The following is a 21,046-nucleotide window of genomic DNA, read 5'->3' on the forward strand; positions in this document are numbered from 1 at the left end:
TTTGCATATATTAACCTGTGTTCTCTGGAAGTCTGTGGTTCCTTGGTACATTTAAGCTGAAGAATTAGGCCATACCTTCCTCACCAAACTCAATCACACACTTACTCTCTTGGAGTTTCAGCTTAGCTCCTTAGTCCTTGCCTCCTGCCATCTGTACATTAGCATTTCTTCCCTTTATTTCTTCCATCATGTGGACTCCAAAATAATTGTAAGTAAGCTTCTTGCTTGTTCTATTCAGTTTCATTTTTTAGCACACAATATATACTTGATACTCTGATAGGCTTTGGGATATGCACATGTCTATGACATTGGACATAGGCACTTGCAATTGAGTAGGGAATACACACAAGTAAGTAGATGATTTCAATGTAAATTGGTTCATGAAATGATCCAGAAATATGATTAAGGTGAGCAAAGCTGTTCAAGAGAGCTACACAAATGAGAGGGAGATAGCATTCAAATTATCTCTGGGAGAAGGAGAAGCATTAACTAGGTAAACAGGCAAGAGGAGGAAAAATGGCTCTTTTAGGTAAAGGAAAAAATAAGGAAGATCCCCTGTATTCAGGAAGCCACACATAGAGAGAAAGCAGGTTGACATAGAAGTCAAACAACTTAATTTGGTTCTATGTAGATGTCTGTTTGACAAAAAGTCGCAGCTTTCTCCTCCCATAGCTCTAAAATTCTGGAGGATAGTAAGGATCAATGACTTTACAGCATGGATTATGGGCCATTTAAAAATAGTAAGAACTGTTTTCATACTGTGAAGATGCTTCTGGCATCTTTATTAAAGGATTCAAATTTCATAATAACCCCCAAGAAATCAGGTGCCAGGACCGACTTAATTTTATCAGTGAGGAAACTGAAGAACAGAAGTTTTGTGGAGCTAGGATTTGAACCAGGCAATCTAGTTCTGTAATCCATAATTCTAACCTGTACCCTACATACATACGCTGTTCAACAAAAATAGTGAGTTTTATCTTTTCTCATGTATATTGAGTATAGACAACTCTGGGGGCTTCAAAAGAGCTTAGGGTCTTCTTGATATCTAGGATGGATTCAAGAGAGACAAGGTATTTGTGAGAGGGCAGTGTAATTGTTCATTGATGGCAACTTATTTATAATGATTCTCACTTAAACTGATCTTATCCAATATGGGAAATGACAGTAGAAGTCAGTGAAAGATAGTTGAGAAATTTTCTGCAATCCTTTGTGACTGAGAGAAGAGTCATTCTATGTATCCCTGTCTTCATTCATAACATTAGCTCTTTGGCTTAGGAGATACTATGGTCCTTCCAAACAGGCCATTCTATATTTTAATGCTACAATGCACCTTTCATAGTTAGGTTTCTGCAACAATGTTTATACCTTGATAATCAGTAGTATTCTCAGCCAAGAAATTAGTAAGCAAAAGAGAATTTTGAATCAGAAAAGAAGAGTGATGAGGCCAGATCACAACCCTCAGCATATTTTATTCTTTTCTTTTTTGTATGATGCTGAAGCTCAAACTCAGCTTATCTTGTTTTTTAGATGAAGTTCAATGTTCAATGTAGGTATTTTGGAAGAGATATTCAAAGATGTGCATGTAAATGAATTAAATATAAAAATATTTATTTGTTTAAAATCTAAAGACCATACATATGGGAAAATTGGGAGCAACACATTGACTTAAATCTTTCTGCTTTAAATAAAGAAAGCTTTTCCAGAAGAACCAAAACTAAATGTGCACAATCTATATAGAAGACAACCAAAAATGAGTTGGGTTATTTGTTTTAATGGTGGTAAGATTTTTGAGTTCTTTATATATTCTAGAGATTAGTGCTCTATCTGATGTGTGTGGTAAGAATTTATTCCCAAATAGTAGGCTCTCTTTTCACCTTACTAAGGATTTCTTTGGCTAAGAAGAAGCTTTTTAGTTTCAATTCATCCCATTTATTGATTCTTGATTTTCATTCTTTCACTATAGGAGTCTTATTAAGAAAGTTGGGACCTAATCTGACATGATGGAGATACGGGCCTACTTTTTCTTTTAATAGATGCAGTGTCTCTAGTTTAATTCCTAGGTCCTTGATCCAGTTTGAGTTGAGTACTGTGCATGGTGAGAGATAGGGGTTTAATTTCATTTTGTAGCATATGGATTTCCAGTTTTCCCAGAACCATTTATTGAAAAGGCTATCTTTTCTTCAATGCATGTTTTTTTGGCACCTTTGTCTAATATAAGATAACTGTAATTATGTGGGTTAGTCTCTGTGTCCTCTATTCTGTACCATTGGTCTACCAGTCTATTTTGGTGCCAATGTCATTCTGTTTTTGTAGATTTCATCTCACTCTAGTCAGAATGGCAGCTATCAAGAATACAAATAACAATAAATGTTGGCGAGGATGTGGGGAAAAAGGCACACTCATACATTGCTGGTGGGCCTGAAAATTGGTGCAGCCAATATGGAAATCAGTATGGAGAATCCTTGAAAAACTGGGAATGGAAACACCATTTGACGCAGCTATCCCTCTCCTCGGTCTATATCCAAAGGACTTAAAAACAGCATACTACAGGGACACAGCCACATCAACATTTATAGCAGTACAATTCACAATAGCTAAACTGTGGACCCAACCTAGATGGCCTTCAGTAGATGAAAAAAAAAAGTGGTATATATACACAATGGAATATTATTCAGTACTAAAAGAGAATAAAATCATGGCATTTGCAGGCAAATGGATGGAGCTGGAGATATAATGCTAAATGAAATTATCCAATCTCTCCCCAAAACAAATGCCAAATGATTTCTGATTTAAGAATGCTGAACCATAATATGCTGCAGGCAGGGACAGGGGAGAGGGGTGGAAAAATTAAATGAACTCTAGATAGGGCAAAGGGGAAAAGGGGAGGGAGGTGAAGGGAGAGGTAATAGGAGTAGGAAAGAGGGTGGAATGTGATGGTCATCATTACCTTAAGTACATGTATGAAGACATGAAGGATGTGATTCTACTTTGTGTACAGAGATATGAAAAATTGTGCTCTATATGTGTAATATGAATTGTAATGCAGTCTGTTGTCATATAAAATAAATTAAAGTTTTTTTAAAAAATTAAAAAAATATAGGCAACCTAGGCAACCTCAACAGTTTAATAGAGAAATATAATCACTCAAAATCCCTTTTCTCCTCCTTTGCAGACTAGATGGGCTTTAGTGGTAAAAGGTATGTGTTTGAAAAGATCTTCATATTGCTCAGATGAGGAGGGCACCTCTATGTTGGTTGCTCCCTTACCGAGTCATGAAAGAATACTCAAATGTAACAAAAGCCATCTCTCTACAGACTTAAGTAACATCTCTCTTAAGAAATATGAAAAGATGTCATGAAGAATAATTCTTCTCTGTAAAGCATCCCAAATCACCAATATTTGCTTGGACACATTAAGTATAGTATGATTTTCATTTGAATTTTCTAAAAAAAACTATACTGAAAAATAATTCATTATCCTCACTGAAATTTTTGCAAAAAATAAAAAAAAATTTCAAAAAATAAAAAACAAAATGCCCTACATGGAACCATGTTTGAAACCTCCCAAATCTATCTTCCCAACCATGTCCAGAATGTGTTATGTCTGCCAGTTTGGCATCTAACAGTGATTCACTGAAATGTGTTGGAAATGTGATTTGTGTGGAAGTCAAATAGAAATCAGATTGGCCCCATCCCTTATATCTATATCTCTCTATATACATTTGGCTTTGACTTTCATCAAATTACTCTGTCCTAACAAAGCTTTCTTGCACGAAGTAATCTCAAGTGACAGTGCATAGCTATGTGTATAATATGAAAGGAGTTAAATGGGTAAGTAGTCAGCTTGACAGTATCACTAAAATCTTTTATTGCATATATTACAGAGTTAAACATTGCAATCTGCTTTTCCTGGGAGACCCAATAAGTAAGGAAAAAGCCAGGTTTATTCAGGATTAGAATGGTTTTCCTTTGTTTTCTTGCCAAAAGAAAAAGTCTTGATTAGCTTATGGAAAGCAAAATTTGCATCTCTATGCTTGGAGGGCTGAAACTTTTCTGTTAGAAATCCATTTTCAGAAGGATCCTCTTGAGCTAGATATTTCATCCCACTCTTCTGTCTCCTAAATTAAAAACAATTTTATTTTCATTTCTGATTTTGTAAATGGGAATTTTATCCACTTCGTGAGAATGACTCATATGTGAATCACACACTTTAGGGAACTGAAGAATTGAAGTATTTTTGTTTGTTGTTTGTTTATCTCACTCTGAAAGCAGCTCCTGTGTTCAACCCAGCTCTCCTGGACATATCAGCCTTGACACACTCTGATAATCAGATGAAAATAAGTTATAATGTTGCCAATAGCAATGACAATGGAGAACAAGGGGGAAAAAAGAGCTGCCATTCCCCAAATGACCACTGACAGTCTGTGACCAGATGTATGTACATGTGAATAGTGTGTTTTTAAACACCTACATACATACATACATACAAACCAAACTGTCCAAGACATTCTGCTTCTCATTTTAGAATAGAGTTTATTCTTTGGAGGAGCTGTATAACTCTTACATAATTTCTATAATTTTCTAAAAAAGTTGACTAATTCCCTTTAAGTAGTTTACTCTTAAGTAAACTCTAATTCAAGATACTCTTGATTTCTCTATGTTTTTTTTTTCTCCTACCCTCATCTCTGAAAGCAAAAAGAGCATCACATCATTTCATTACTAAGTGAACCACGAAGCTATACCACAATTAATTTTATTTTATAAACTGCATATACACTTAGGAGATGTCACATCTGATTATCAGAGTGTGTTCTAAGTCTTTAGCAACTAAGATTCCTATGATCCTCAGAAAGACATGGAGAAGGAGTGGTTAGATTCTCATGTGAGGAGCAGGGAGATTAAGTAACTGCCTCAAGTTCATATCAGAAGGAAGTATCAGAGCTTCATCTGAGCCCACATACTGTGGTTCTGGAATCTATTATCCTAAGGATTGTGCTGTGCGAGAAACAAACTACTGAAAATTCAAACTGTAAAGAATAAACATAGGAGTGGCTTGAAACATTCTCAGAGCCTGAAAAAAAAATACACTTCCAGAAGTGTATTTCCTTATCTGTCTTTTCCACTATCTGAAATCATACTGCTAAACAATCACTGCAGAATTATAACTTTAAAGTGTTAAAAGACATGGGAGAGTTTACCTCCTTTCTTGGCACATAATAAACTAAGAGCTACAGCACTGAATAACTTGCAAAATGACGTGGCAAATAAATTGCAGAATTCGAAACCTATTCTTGTTCTTTCTATTTTGGCAGAAATGTCTAGAAGGAATCAGGTGGGGCTAATTAAATCTTAATAATTATATATTTAAAATGAATATTTGTAGCTGTTTTATACATGTTAAGATTGTCTTTTTACCTCAATCATTAATAATTAGTGAGCACAACCAAAGCAAGCTAATTTCTTGAGCTAATAATAAAATATCTGGAAGACGTATTTGACATGTTCAAGAATAAATGGTCTATAAAAATAAAAAAAAATCTTCAACATACAATTTTACTTCTAAATAAAAGTTCTGAAAAATTATGGAAAGCTTTCTTACTTTACTGCATACCTTTTGTCTTTTTAGATTTATTTTATTAATATTTAAATATTTCAATTAAAAAATATAAGTGGAGAATTAGGAGAGGAAATATTCTGAAGAAATTAAAAAAAGACAAAAACCAGTGACAAAATTGATATATCAAAAAATGCAATCCTGAGGTAAAAAAGATAAACCTTTTTTTTTTTAACTCCTAATTTTGAAGTAATTGTAGACTAACAGAAATTTCCTCTGGAGAAGGACACTGCCCCTCTATAATTCTACTCTCAATTTTTCTTACCTAGAGGGAAAAACAAGTCATAGAGAACAAGTAGAAATCTTCTCTGCAGTCAGGGGAGAGAATAGGGGATGAGATAGGGGAACAGAAAAAAGGAACAGAATCTCTTAGAAAGACCACATTCTCAGGACCCAAGGCCACTGTGCATCTATGCTTCTAATGAGAAACTTAGTAACACCCCTCAAAACACCCCTTAGCACACACCTGATAGCATGTGATGCTGACAAGCCTTCAGTCCTTCAGTAACTATAAACATGTCACAGCTGAGAGTTTTGAGACACAGCATTCCTTCAGAGGAGAAGTCCTTTAATGGACACATAGGTAGTTTCCTTGCAATTGAGAAAATAAACAGTGAACTGAATACCAGTGAAACACAAGAAGGAAAAAAGAGAAAAAATGTAGAATAAATGTGTGGAGAAATAATATTTTATTTTTATTAATCTTAATTGACTTGGGAGATAATCATATCTTCAAAGTGATAATGGTAACAATTCACTGGTTATCTATAGCATTCTGATAAATGAAGGAAATGGAAATAATTTCACAAGGGATGAGAGAAACAGAGAGAAATAAGTGTTAGAATATGTTTGTATTTTAGTATTAATAGTTGATGAAGTTATAATAAGTTAAAGTGTACATTGAAAACCCTAGGTAAATATGAAAGAAGTGGATTTTTTTTAAAAAAGTATGAATGTTTTGCTAAACAGATGAAATAGAATAATACAGGACCTTAAATTAAAAATGAATGAGGTATAACAACAGGGTATAAAATACATAAGAAAAGCAATGAATAAAACAATTACAAAGATTGTAAATTTTAATTCAGCTAACTCAGTAATCATGTTAAATGTAATGGTATGAATTAAAAAATTGGATAAAAAGTAAGGTTGATCTCTCTCTGTGTATAGGAAACACTTTAATTATGACTCCTCAATGGATCATATAACAAATATGCTATAAAAACATGAGCCAAAAGACAACTGTAGCATTTTCAGACAAGAAGACTGTAAGCCATGGAAGATTGTCACATATGAAAATAACATACATGTTCTTATGAAAAATGGATCAGTAATCCAAAAAGACATACCAATTCTGAATCAGTTTCCACTTAATAGTGGAACTTCAACAAAAAGATGGGCAAAAACCAATAGAAACAGTAGGTCAAACAACAAAAATTGCAATTACATATATTATATAGACTTAGAGTCTTTTATCAGTAATTAATAGATCAAGCAAGGAGAAAATCATTAAGAATAAAACACACCTGAATAGCATTATAAATCAACTTGATCTAATGGACATTAATAATCATTCTTTATAAAAATAAAGATATCCCAATATCTATAGGATACATACACATTATTCTCTAAAACACATAGAATAGTCACCAACATTGACTGTATTACATGTGATAAAAAAATCTTAACAAATTTAGTAAAATAAAAAATACAAAGTAATTTCCAAATTGCATGGAATTAAAATTATAAAATTATATCAGTAAGAGATCTAAAAGACTTTTATGGATTTTTGCAAATATTTGGAAATGAAGCAATGTTCTTCTAAAAAGATCAAAAAAGTCTCAAGAAATATTTTAAAAATTTACAGTCACTGAAAATGAAAATATAAATGAAATTTACAGGATGTCACTAAAGAAATTCTTAAAGAAAAATTCATAGCATTACAATATAATTACAATATAATTGTGTGTACATATATCTAAAATCAATAATTTTATTTTCCACCCTAGGAAACTAAAGAAAGGAGCAAATTAACTCTAATGCAAGCAAAAATGAGAGAATAGCAAAACATACTACAGAAATCAATTAAATTGAAAACATCTCTTCTCTGTAGTAAATAATAATTTAGTATCATTAAAATATTTTCCTTTATTTAGGAAAGTCACTTATAAACTTAACAGAGAAGGCCAAGGGCAGTGGCTCATGCTTATGATCCCAGTGGCTCAGGAGGCCTCAGTCCTAAGCAACTTAGTGAGATTCTGTCTCAAAATAAAAATAAATAAATAATAAAAGGCTGGGGATGTGTCTCAGTGGTTGAGTGCCTCTTGCTTATATCTTGGTTAAAAAACAAACAAAACAACAACAACAACAACATTTTAGCAGACTAAAAGGAGGAAGAGTAGAAGTAGGCATGAACTGTAAAATTAAATTCAAATTCTAGGGTTACAAACATGGAATCCTGATTCAGTTTTTCTAAGTGATGCAGAGAAAATTGTAGTGTTTTAACAAGCACTTCAAATATATTTTACACTTTCTAAGTGGTTTTGGCTGTTGTGTAGAAATAAGGATATTGTGTGTATTGACCTCAGACTTTACCAAATTACTAGTATTAAGTTTTGCTATAGACATTTTGGTATTTTCTATATAAATATTTAGTTCTATGATACATAAATAATAAGAGCAATATTTTTCCCTTTACAATGTCTTTGCCATTTTGTTGATTTGTTTCTTATTATATTGATTAGTGGCCCAGTATAATGTAGAAGTGAAGTACTGATAGATGAGAGTCTTATTCTGTTTCCTATTTTGAAGGAACACTTTATAACCTTTCTCCATTTAGGATAACATTTGATTTAGCCTTTTATATGTATCTTTTTTAAAACAATTTTTGTGACAATTTTCATCTAATCATACTTTTCTAAAAGCTTATAATCATGGATTTATGCTGAACTTTGCTAAATGATTTTTTTTCAGCATGTACTGTGACAATTTTTATGTTTTCCTAATCATAGTTTGAAATCAAGAGACAGATGATAACAACAAATACAAGAATTCTCTACATTATTCAAGGAAACTGTCTAAAGAAAAAAAATTCTAGGTAACTTCTTAGAGTTTAAGAAGTTCCAAAGTATCTTGTGAATTTTAACATAATGATTATCAGACATGCTTAAAAATTTCCCATTCCCACAGAGGATAAATTTTTTTTTCAAATTCAGCCTGAGCTTGAGCCTGATGTGCTACACAAAAAGCATTTTATAAAGGGAGTGGTCGCTGTCTTTAAATGATAACATTGAGAGTTTTTGGTACTATGAGACTTGGTATAGATAGGAAAAAGCATCATTTTAAACCTAAAATCCGGGTTTCATCCCATTTAACCTCCTGCTATCCCAGTTTATTCTAACTCTATTAAATAGAAATAAATCACATTCATCTGATTCATAGAATCACTCAAATGATTAACCTCAATAATGATTATGACAGTTCTAAATGTATAACATGCAACTCTAATTTAAATAATTTGTTGTGACAGTGGGGAGAAGAAACACCGATGAAACTTAGAAAATAGGTAAGGTAGGGCCATGTGGTAGTGGGAATAACATGAAATGAGGGGAAGTGGAGGATGAAGGGCAGAAAATAACTACAAATCCAAGGACAGAGGTAAACCAGTATGTCTTTTTTTTTTTTTTAATTGCTTGTGGTAGAATCATTGTTTTAGACGAATATAGTCCTACTCTCTCCTTTATTCAGACCATTGTCTTTGCCCATCATTCCACAGATGTTCATTAAGCAATAGGTACAATGGACACCAGCCAGGATGCTTCCCAAACTCAGAATACAAAGGCAATCCTAGCATTCTGTGTCTCAAAAATTAATTCACTGAAAACTCCTAAAAGCCACGACTTTCAATAAACTCACAGGCAGCTCAAGCAATTTCAGTGATGGAAGTATTGTTTAGGAGATTGGCATGTAGCTTATAAGTATTAGGTGAAAGGAACAAAAAAATCTTTATTAAAAAAGGGAATTAATGAAAAACTAATTAAAGTTCCATAAGAAACTTTTCCTCTCAGCTGGAACTGCCAGTATTCAGACCTGGGACTCCATAATACCAACAGGCTGTCTGGAAGATATGGAAGGACTGACAAGGTGACATATCAATAGGGGAAAGAATCAGGCTTCCAGGTTCAGTTCTAGGCCACAGTAACTGTGATGAGCCACACCAAATTCTGGATTGTGGGACTCAGGAAAAGACATGGGCTAGAAGAGCTTGCTTGGTTTGTTGCATCTATTTGAGATTCCCCATCTATAATAAGTCACTGTATCCCATCCACTTAAAAAAGTGACAGTATTTTTAGGACTCAATTTACCATTTACCCATAGTCATCATACTTTGGGAGCACATATAGCATACCTACAGGGAACTGGAAGAGAACATCTGTTGGTTCATTTATTCAGTCATACATTCACTCATTCAATTCACTCATATTATGAGGCATTTTGCCAGGAGATGAGGAAGGTAACACTATATGAAGCCAAGAATGTTCTCCCCTCGGAAAAAAATTGTCTTGATAATGAAGAAGTCAGTTAGCCAAGAAGAGCTCTGTTTTTCTTGGTGTCATTTGTTTGTTTTGTTTTACAGGGGATCTTACCAAGGAACTCATTCATGCTAGGCAAATGGTTAACAGCTGAGCTCACCCCCAGTTCCAAGAAGAATTTTGAATAATGGAGTCCAACTCATGCTAAGCTCAAAACTCAGTGCTATGGTGGGGAATTTTCTTTGATCAGCACCACCCCCAATCTCAGTACCCTGCCTTGCTCACCTCCCATTATAGATAATATAAAGTCACACGTCTATTTCCTTCTGCCTTTCTTTGCAGATAGGAGAAGCCAGAGATCCAATTCCTGATGAAGAGGTGGAAGAATAATATCTGGAATCTTCTTTATTTTCCTGATGAGAAGACTTGAGAAAAAACTCACTGGCACTACCTATTCCCCTCTTTCTCTCCATTGAATATAAATATAGAACTAAAGGTGAGTTAGCTATCATGCAAGCTTGGACAACAAATAATAAGAGAACACCCTAATAATCTTGTCATGACAGCAGATCAAAAAATAGAAAATGACTTTGTTTTTATTAGCAAATTCAGTGAAACCATGACAATGTTATTTTTTTAAAGAAAACCAACAGTTTCTTTTGTAATTTTTATAGATAGCTGATAATTAGCACTTATACCTCCTAACTTATGCATATCTTTTTCTATTGGCTAATTTGAAGAGGATTAACCTTTTGAATGGATATATTCTATGTTTACTTTTAAAAAGCAATTTCATTATATCATAATTTTACCTGAAGTATCAACATTCTCTTATCAGTATAACACCATTTTTACAATCACTAACCCCACATCAGTGAACAAAGATGCCCTGTATCCAAATTAAATATTATCTTAAGTTGTGTTCAAATCATAGCAGATTAAAAGTCTTTTTTTGCTCCACTTTTTTTATTGATGGTCTGTGGAAATTTGGAATTGGGTTTCCCATTTCTTTGGAATACACTTCTAGTGCGTACCTCTATGGCACATCCCCTAACAAGCCAACAGGCTAAATTCTGTTTAGAAGTGCAAGACAACTGAATTTTGAATAAAAGCATTTTCCTTCTTTGGTGCAGAGCAGAAAAAAAGAAGGGGGAAAATAACTTCACCCACTATTCATCCATGTACTTATTAGTATTAGTTCCAGACCCAGTGCTAAGTCAAGTATTTTGAGATGTTAGTCCATGAATAATAATGTCATCGAAGCACAATAATTAATAGAACAGGAGAATGCTCCCTGAAGAGGAGACACAGCTCTGCAAGGGGAGAGAAGACCTCGCCTTTCAAACACGTCTGATACGGACGCTTGAACTTTGATTTCTAAAGGTGGGGGCGAGGTAAAATGAATTACACTTCATTAACGATGTGGAGGGAAACACAGCCTCTGGTCTCTAGAGAAGCAGCCTTTAATTGTTCAACTCCCAGCATTCTCTAGTGAATGGCAAGGCAGATTCTCTGTCTTGATTCTGCTGAACGCAGGTAGCATTTTTGTGTGTGTGTGTGTGTGTGTGTGATTGGTTATAATTTTCTTCTCCTGTCTGTCACTATTACTGCTATTATTTTTTAAATTATGCAGCTCTGTTCATAGATACAACACAAGGCTTTGTGACCAAATTATGAGCTCATAAACATGTGCCTATCTATTACCCTACAGCACCAAACTTCAATTCTGATTGGGCAGTATCCCCTATCATGTTATACCACGCATCCTCAATGTCTCCTCTATAAAAAGGAAATACATGGTGTGATATTTTCTTATGCTTAGAGTTTTGTAAAAAGTAGAATTCTCTTTTGTGCATTTATTTTTGTCTCATTTCACTAAAATGTGGATTAAAGACATCTTATAGGATTTACGTAAAATGAGCATGTAATTTAGAATCAGGTTTAGGGACAATAAAATGAAAATAAAAATTTAAATAAAATAATGTAAAAACATGAGAAAAAATAAGACACAGAAAACTGAATGCTGAATATATATATATATATATATATATATATATATATATAATGAGAATTTGACAACTTATTGGAAAGAGGGATGAAAGCATACCTGAACTGCTACTAGTAATGCAGCAAATGTAAATAGCAATCTTCTATTAGATGCAAAATTAACAGGTGTGATAAGGTGGTCAGTTCACTTCTGAAAAGGAAGAACTATGATTTCCTCATACAACATATTGTGTTGTCTCCAATTCATTAAAATAAATCAACAATATGATAAACACCTTAAAATTTGAAGCAATGGTGAGTGTCCACAAGCATTTTTCAATTGAGAAAGTGATGTCAAAGTAAACTACTTTGGCCTGCAGAAAATACCAAGCATATAGTCTATAAAATCTGTACTTTTATATAACTTCTTAGTGAGTGCTTGGTGGTAATACAAATTTTATCCCTCGATAATTAAATGAATAAATTATTCTATGCTATGAAGACTTTAGATATAAAATTAATGAATTTTGGAAAAAAGTTTTAATAGAAAAATTGATTTGGATTTTTTAGCCTTTAGTTTGTCAGAACAATGATTTGGTAATATGAGGAATGATTCCTCCAGATCATTTTTTTAGCGGATGATAGTACATCATATTGTACATTTTGATGGGAATAATTAACTGAAGGTTTTCATGAAAAAAGTTGGTGGTGGACTACAGAAATAAATAGTAAGATACATACAGTACACACATTATAGATCATAATAATCATTATAATAATCCCAATTTTTTGCAGAAATCTTTTACATTTAGTCAGTATCAGTGTTCAAAAAATATATCAACCCCTAGTGTTATCATTTTCTACCAATAGTTGCAAGACTAGGCTTCACTCAATTCTAATTCATTCTCTATCCCTGACCTCAACCCATCTTTGCTCCTTTACAGAGCCAACCAACCAGATAGTCTTTCTATTCCCATCAGTATAGCCACTAAATCTCTTTGCTCTTATTGGAACACAATAAGGTCTCTCATACCTTCATTCCAAATGCTATTCACATAAAGCTTTTCAGTGCTTCTCCTTCATTGTCTTCCATTGTTACCTTGGTCTATTGTACCTGTGCCATTGTTTGTGCATGAAGTGTCTTTTGTGAATGCAGTAATGTTTAGAGGTGAAATGTTGGATTGTGAGAGTTCTGAGTAATCAGGCCACCTAGTTTGAAAGGAGTAACTGGTAGTAATTGTAGGCAGGTGGGGTATGGCTGGAGGAGATAGGTCACTGGGGTCATGCCCTGGAAGGGTTCATCTTGCCTGCAGTCCATTTCACTCTTTCTGTTTTCTGTCAGTCATGGACTAACCAGCACTTTATTGCCACGACTTTCCACCGTGATGTTCTGCTTTCTCTTGGATCCAGAACAATGGTACTGACACACCATGGACTTATCCTCTGAAACCATGAGCCAAATGAGTTTTACTTTCTTAAGTTGCTTTTGTTGGGTATTTTGGCCATTGCAATGAAAACCTCACTAATAAAACCTACAAATTCCTCAGTATATTTTCAACAATGCCATGTATTCTACTAGCATTGGCTATCGGTGCTTCTAAAACCTTAGATTATAATCATTTATGTATTGTATACCCACTACATATCCCTCTATTTAAAGTTAACATTGAATTATTTATCTTTAAGTTTTCAGAACTAAACAAATTACAAAATGAGTACTGTGCCAACTAGTTTATAAACATAAAAGCATAAATGAATGAAAAGATGGATAAATAGAAAAAAAAATAAAAGTGTAATTTTTGAAGGAATGTCAAGAATTAAGCTTCTTATAGGAATAAGATATAAGTGGGTGGGAAAGGCAATTGAGAGGAATTCAGGAGAGACTATTGGAGCCCCTAAAATCATATAGCCTTCCCCCTTTGCTTGAACATATGCTAGACCCTGATCAGGAGCATTGTCTCTTCCAATGAAGGATAGCATATTTCATTTATTTAAACCACTGGACACCTAATGAGTAATAAGAATTTTCATTTTAAAACCAAATCTTTTCTTATGGCAGGGTTAAGAAACCCTAAGCATCACAGGCATTGGGCAGGTGGAACTACATGGTAAGTGATAACCTTCTAATGAGAATGAGTATATATGATTGAACTTAATGAAATGTTTTTAGGCACAGTCAGTAAAAAGACATTGTAGAAAATACAGTTCAATGATATGGTACAATAAAATGTCTTGGTTCCAACCATTAACCGACTTCCCTCGAAGTGAAGACATCTCCACTGGATGACTGGCCTTGAATTAGGCCATCCGTATAATGCACAGTGACATAAATTGCCATTACAAGCAAATGAACATTTACAAAGTGGGACATGGGGGAATAGTCACAAAGCTGAAAGGCTAGGCCTAGGAACTTTGTATTATGGAGATGATTTTCTAAGACACTGAGACTTTACGGGATCATTGATACTTGCCAAAAATGAATATTAATAACGACATTGTATTTGTATGTACTATCATGACTTTTAAAAGTATTTATATTCTAAGAAGAAACTATTCTTTCAAAATAATTAAACCATAATATTTCATATTTGGGAGACAAATACTTTATTATAATTTTAATATATATAATCATTTTATTTTTAAAATTTATATAATTATATCAGTGTCTAAAAATCATTTTACATTTATAAGAAAATTATTTAACCAGTGGAGAGAGTAGTTTTGATGACTTTTCTTTTTGTTGTAGAGACAGAACAAATAAAGACAGCCTATCCCCCCAAAAATGAAGATCTGTCATTTAAACATAAATCAAAGTGGGGGTGAGACAGAAATTTTAAAATTCCTCACAATTGTGAAATGCCTATTACGTAATGATTTATTATTATACTTTGTTAGTTTGTATCTGAGCTCATGTAATCAATAAAACCCAACAAGGAAAGTAAGTTTTCAGATGAAGAGACCAAAGCTCTGAGAAGTTAGAAAATTAATCCAGGATCTAAAATGTGTCATGTTGATAAGGCAGCATTGCACACTGTCTATTCTGGTTTCAAACTCCACATTATTCGCAATACTACATTCAGGATCCATGTGTTTAAGTGAAAAGGAAACAGTGTTTTCCTGTGTGAGGACAATGGGAGATGTATACCCTTCCTCAGGCTCATTCTCCTCTTCATGAAAGACATATTTCAGGACACCAAATGAAAGGCAGAAGATGGAAAATATCAAGTCACATTTCTCTGCCCAATTCTTATTACAGTAACTAGAAGAAGCATAGATTGGTGTCCCCATATATACCTTTATGCCAACTTTCTCCCTACCATCACCTGTAGAAAACATTGTTTGTACGTTTTTGGTTTTTTTTCTGTGAATCTTGGACTCAATCTTGGTCTCCAGAGCAGTAATACTAGTTTATCTAACTGTCCAGGTATAACTAACCTGCCAACGATTGAGTGTAGTGCAAAAGTCCATTTTTTTTTCTCTCTAATGTATTTTATCACCTAGCCACGGGTTGGTTATCCAAGGTTCTTTATTACTGTGTATATCCTTCCAATAAATAAGCATTGAGTATGAACAAATCAGATTCTTGATTGCGCCCCAAAGCCCCCCCAAAAAAACTCACACTTTTTTCCTCCACTTGTTTTCTATGTATGCATATGAATTGAATCTGCTTTTTACACCAGATATCATTACATTTATCTTTGTAACTCCCAACTAACTAAAACCATTAATTTCTACTTCACTGATCATGTCTGACCTTGTATGTGGAAGTCATATATTTTTCTACATGCTAATTGTTCATCACTTAGCTTGGGGTCCCATAACAAGGTATTATAGACAGGATAGTTTAGGTAACACAATTTATTTTCTCAGAGTCATTGAAGCTGGAAGTCTAAAAGCAGGGCACAGCATTGTTGGGTTCTGGTGAGGCCTCTATTAAGTTGTAGATGGCCGCCACCTTCTGCTGTGTCCTCATGTGTAGAGATAGGGCTCTGGTGTCTCTTCCTTTTCATTTAATGCTATCTTAATGCTATGGGCTCAGGACCTCACTCCTGTAACTTCACTTAACCTTATTAATCTCCTTTTAGGCTCTATCTCCAACACAGTCACATGGGCTTTTTTTTAAGGGCTTCAACATATGAATTTGGGTGGATGCAGTTCAACCCATAGTAAATATTTCCTGTTTCAGCCATGGTTATCTTTCAAGGTTTTTCAGAAGGACTTCTTTGAATCCTCCCCAAACAATCAACACTACTTATTTGCTTAAAGAGCTGTGTCATTCAGGCTCAAGATAGCTTTAAAAACATTATAAAGTCCAACAAAAATGTTCACAATGTAGTCTACTGTTGTAAATTTGGCCTCACATTCAATAAATATCTTTCATTATTTGATGTTGCCAATATTTGAGGTCACATGGGTAGTCACTTGTTCAATTCCATTTGACTCTTACACTAACACCATTTTAGCTTATTGACAGGAGAATGGTGGTGTTGGGAAGAGAGAGTGTGTTTATGTTATACCATAATATCACCTTTCTGAACAGTATAATATAAATGTGAATGAGCTGATTGACCAGAGGAGCTCTTGACTAAATAATATAGGACAATGAAACTGAAATATAAATTAATATTTATTTATTTATTTATTTTAATACTGGGAACTTAACCCAGGGTACTTCACCACTGAGTTATATCCCCAGTCTCTTTTATTATTTACTTGAAATAGGATCGCACTAAGTTGCTTAGGGTTTTTCAAAGTTGCTGAGGTTGGCCTGGAAATTGCAATCCTTCTTCCTCAGTTTCCTGAGTTGCTGGGATTCCAGATATATGCACCACCATATCAAGAATAAACTCCAATTTTTTCAACAACATTTTATAACTCAAATAATGCTAATCCAAACAAAAATATGAAATGAATCCAAAATGATGTAATTATGATAACCTTTTACAATTTGGACCTAATCAGGATGATGAAAAAAAAACGTAAAAAATATGTCACTAAACTCCTATGAGCTACAAAGAATTGTTCAGTGGGGATAAGAGAAGAAATCTCTCTTGCAAGCATCACAAAACATTAAGCAGTCCATTAGACCAGGCAAATATAAGAAAGGTAGCATTCAACACCAGCTCTTATTCATATTTAAAGGGCAACTGGGTTGAAGCTAAGATCTCTGCCTCTAAGATAAAGGATTTCAATTTTCAGAAAGTGTTCTGCAAAGAAATTAAAAAGGAAAAAGATAATGTTATCAAAAGAGATTCTAGCATCTTTGTTGGGCCCTAAAGACAAAGTCTCTAAATCTCTATTGTGCTCTGTACTAGTGTGGATTTTGATTTAGCATGACCAGATCACTAGATCTATGGGCTCAGAAAGTAGCAGGGCTATGTTTGTGTGAGAAAGGGAAGGAGGGAGCTTATTAAAGAAGAAAGTGACAGAAATCTCTGAGAGATTTCTGCTGTCACATAGGTGGAATGATTAACCCTCTATCTCAGACTTAAATATTCTATTTATTTATCTTTTTCCTAGCAAAGTACCTAGCAGGTGGGAGACACACTCCAAAAGTCCTCACAATACCAGTTAAGATGAAGAGAAACCTGAATTTTGAAAAAACTGCTCAATTATATGGACTCGTGAGTTTCACAGCTGAGTACGCAAATAGATTTACTATAATTTTAAGATTAAAATAAACCACCACTCTAGGTCCTTTAGTGACTTAGACTCTTTGACAATGCCATTTAGTTGACAATCTTCTAAGGAAAATGTAAATGTGTAATGATTCCCACATCAAGAGGCAAATCTGTCTAACCAGGATGTCTTTTGCAAGTTCTTATCTGTGATTCTTCTTGCCCTGTTTAGCAGCACCAGCAAGAGTGGGTAGAAGCAACTCACATCGGCTATTTATTTATTTACAGGTTGAGCCTGAATTGGCAAAGGAGCTGCTACTAGTCCCTTGCAAAAGGAGTGAGTGATCAGACCATTGTGCTCATAGAAAATAGTAAGGAAATTGTCCCGAGTCATTAGTATATCCAATAATGAAGACGAGGTTTAGCTAAGATATAGAGACTGACCTGATCATTCATAAATGTGTGTTCATAGATGATGGAGCATAAGTAGAGGTGGTAATTTTGCTCTGTACCCAGGCTAAATCTGGCCTGGAGAGCATTTTATGCTGTAGTTGAAGCACACAAGTTGCAGTGGAATCTTGCTGGTTTAAAGAACATTTTAAGACTTTCAGTGAGAATTCAAAATTCAACTCTAATTGAGAATGACCAGCTTTTAAAAAGGAGACTATCATCTTCAACGAGTATTCACAGGAAGGGCTGGTTAACTTTGCCTCAGAGCAGATGGAGAATACAGTGAAGGAGTTGGAGCACAGATTCTGAAGTTAGACATGCCTTTGTTATGACCTCAATCTGACCTCTTTTCTTTGAGATCCTGGAAAAGTTACTTAATCTTTCCACATGTAAGTTTCTAATATGTAACATAGCACTAATATTAGCATCTATGTCTTCTAAGGGCAGAGATGGAGAAAGGTCATACACCTATTGCATTAGGATCCCTAGGAAAATCCCTAGCAAGTTTGTACCCATCATTTTCTTAAAAAAAGGGTTTTCTAATTTTTATAAGCTTCAAGCCCCACAAAATGCGGGTTCAACTCTATGTATGCAGGATATTTAATATAGTGAATTCATCCAGAAAGTAATGACTATATTAAAATTATAGCCCCTTTATTATTTCTATCCTCTCATTTTTTTATCTTTTAATTGATTTTATTTTTTAAATATATGACAGTAGACTGCATTTTGAAATCCCTCATAATTCTTAGAAATAGATGGCCTCACCAAAATCTTTGTGGCCATGAATAATCATGTAAGCATTTCTCTGTGAGATACAATACCAATTTATCTATTCTCTAATATCATTTTAAATAAATTCATTAAAAATGAAATTTTGAAAAAATGAGAAAGATATTATCAATAGATATATAAATTAATGAATCCTTTTAGAATATCAATTACTATCTTCCTAGAGATGAGAATAGTAAGGAAGATATTGCTTAATCTAGTTAAACAGTGGTCAAGATAAGTACAAGACAGGCGATTATTTAAATCATTTGCCCAGGTGGCAGGTGTTCTAGGGTGGGGGAAGGGGAGTCACCTTAGGGAGGCAGGCAGACAATAATGACCCCTGGGTTTCCAGGTCAAACCATCTGGCTGAGGTTTAGCAATCTGAATTTTATCAACCCATGCCCCCCTACTCCTATGATTTTCTTGCACACTAAATATTGAAACTGTGTAGATACAGGCATATTATCTAATCAATACAATTGGCTGTGCAGAGTTCAGGAGAACTTGGAGATATGGCCTGGTTGCTGGAAGTAAACAAAGAGGCAGGAATAAATCCCAAATAAAGTGAAGTCATGAAAGCAAAGTCAAATAAAGTGCTCATTTTGAAAAAATGAACAATGGACCCAGAGATCAAAATCCACAGACTGAAAAGATTCCCCCTTGCTTGTGCATTTTGCAAAGCACTGTTGATCAAAGGAGGAAACAGGGCATCAAAGCACAAGGCAGACTGTGATGGGCTGATAAGGCATGGTGTTGAGATTCTAAACATGGTGTAGACATTTGAAAGTGCAAGGGTCAGGGCTGGGGATATGGGTCAGTGGTAGAGCATTTGCCTATCATGTGCAAGGCACTGGGTCTAATCCCCAGTACTAAAAAAAAATAGAAAGAAAGAAAGAAAGAAAGAAAGAAAGAAAGAAAGAAAGAGAGAAAGGAAGGAAGGAAGGAAGGAAGGAAGGAAGGAAGGAAGGAAGGAAGGAAGGAAGGAAGGAGGGAGGAAGGAGAGAGAGAAAGAAAGAAAAAGAGAGAGAGAGAGAGAGAGAGAGAGAGAGAGAGAGAGAGAGAGAGAGAGAGAGAAAGGGAAAAGAAAGACCTTAGCTAAAAATAAGTAAGTATAAGATAATGAGAGAAGAACTAAATCAAGTGAGGGAATGGTTTTTTTTTTCATTTTTATATTGGAATTAGTTAATATGTATTAATATTCCAAAAGAAGACATTGAGGACAAAAACATTAAAACCTTAAGGAAGAATATTGTGATGTTAAAAAAAGAAGAAGAAGAAGTAAGAGGAGAAATTTAGAAAGTGTGCCTGATTGATTGGAGGCTAAAGGATTGCTGGTAGAGACACATAAAACAATTACAAAAGTTATTTATATAAACAACATACATATAGTATAGGAGCTGGTTTTGAGAAGAGATATGCTGTGATTTGGTTCTGGCATATTCCCCTTTTATTAAAGGTTTGGTTCTCAGGTTGTTGCTATTGGGAAATGGGGGACCTTTAAGTGTTGGGACCTACAGAAGGAAAGTTAGAATCACTGAGGTCATTCTTTTGAAATGGATATCCGTCTCCCACATCTTCCCCCCACCCCACCTCTCTCTCTTTCCTTTGGAGAGGAGGGGAGTTCCCAGCCTCCATGAGGTGAACAGTTTTCCACAAAACATTCTCTGCCCCATGCAGGCCCAAAACAACAGGGCTAGCAAATGATGGACTGAAGCCTCTGAAAACATAAGCCAAAATCAAATTTATCTTTCTAAATTTATCTTTGCCATATATTTTGTTACAGTAATGGAAAATCTGACAAACACAGGATGCTAGGTTTAATGGTAACAAAGGGACAAAATTCAATCAACTTATGCATAGGTTCATCATTTCCATTTTGTCTCTATCCTGAAAAAGATCCAGAAAAAAATATGTTGAATCTACTACATTGAATAATTGTGTAGTATTATTTAAGGAGTCCCTGGAATATTTATCTCTCTCAATATGTCCAAAGTACCCATCCAAGTGTAAAGTGAAAATCTTTCAAGATTCAAACAATTTCTGGGAATGCATACTAAGAAGCCACATACCACT

Source organism: Urocitellus parryii, chromosome 7, assembly GCF_045843805.1.
Source record: "Urocitellus parryii isolate mUroPar1 chromosome 7, mUroPar1.hap1, whole genome shotgun sequence".
Taxonomy (NCBI): domain Eukaryota; kingdom Metazoa; phylum Chordata; class Mammalia; order Rodentia; family Sciuridae; genus Urocitellus; species Urocitellus parryii.